At 31.3% G+C, this 811-nt stretch overlaps 1 pseudogene; it reads left to right on the forward strand.

Moving 5' to 3' along the window:
• Nucleotides 1–484: 484 nt before the first annotated feature.
• LOC122108750 lies at nucleotides 485–584 on the forward strand (annotated as a pseudogene).
• Nucleotides 585–811: the final 227 nt, after the last annotated feature.

Below are 811 nucleotides of genomic sequence, written 5' to 3' on the forward strand. Positions count from 1 at the left end.
TCCAGTAATACAATCTATGCTGTCAGAGTAAGATATTCTGGTTGGTCTGTTCCTACATGGAAGAAGGGTAAAGGGTGAGGTAGACATTTGTGCCAATAAGACCTCATTTGGGAAAATTTCAACTGCATATGTTTAGAAGTAGCTCTTAAACAAGGCTTACTTTGAATCCATTGGCTTCACAGAGCTAACACAGTTGGATAAATAATTACTTGAAAAAGCCGTCTCCTTTGGACTAAGCTATAAATACTTGAAGGTATGATCAAATTCTAAATGAAAAAGACTTAAAATAGTCATTGACAAAAGGATTGCAAATGTGAGCAATCAACTGAACAACATATTTTTTCAACTATTCACAGAATTTTAGGGAAATAAGATTAATAGCATTTTTAGGAACAAGAAGGTTTCCTTGTTACAAATAGGCTCCTAAGCATATAAGCCTGTATAAATATTTCATCATTAACTACTTAAATTTACAAGGTACTACATTCTTCAGCAGGTTGTATACCAAAATTACAACAATACAGAGACTAACATGGCACTTGTACAAGGGTGATATGAAAATTTGTGAAGTAATCAAAATTTTTCATTCTTCAGATGCAAGAAATGAAAAACAGCTATTAAAATGTTGATTACAAAATTACAAGTGTAACAATACACATAATTCATATAATTAAAAGTTACTTTCACATCAATGTATTAAATTTTCACCTTAGAAAGGCCTTTACATAGCATAACCTTTACACAACTTTTGAAATTAGACAACATTGTCGTTTTATCCCAAAGAAATATAATACTTTAAGGACCTAGGGGA

The sequence above is a fragment of the Dipodomys spectabilis genome, unplaced genomic scaffold (genome assembly GCF_019054845.1).
Source record: "Dipodomys spectabilis isolate Male_0828 unplaced genomic scaffold, ASM1905484v1 ptg000065l, whole genome shotgun sequence".
Classification (NCBI taxonomy): Eukaryota; Metazoa; Chordata; class Mammalia; order Rodentia; family Heteromyidae; genus Dipodomys; species Dipodomys spectabilis.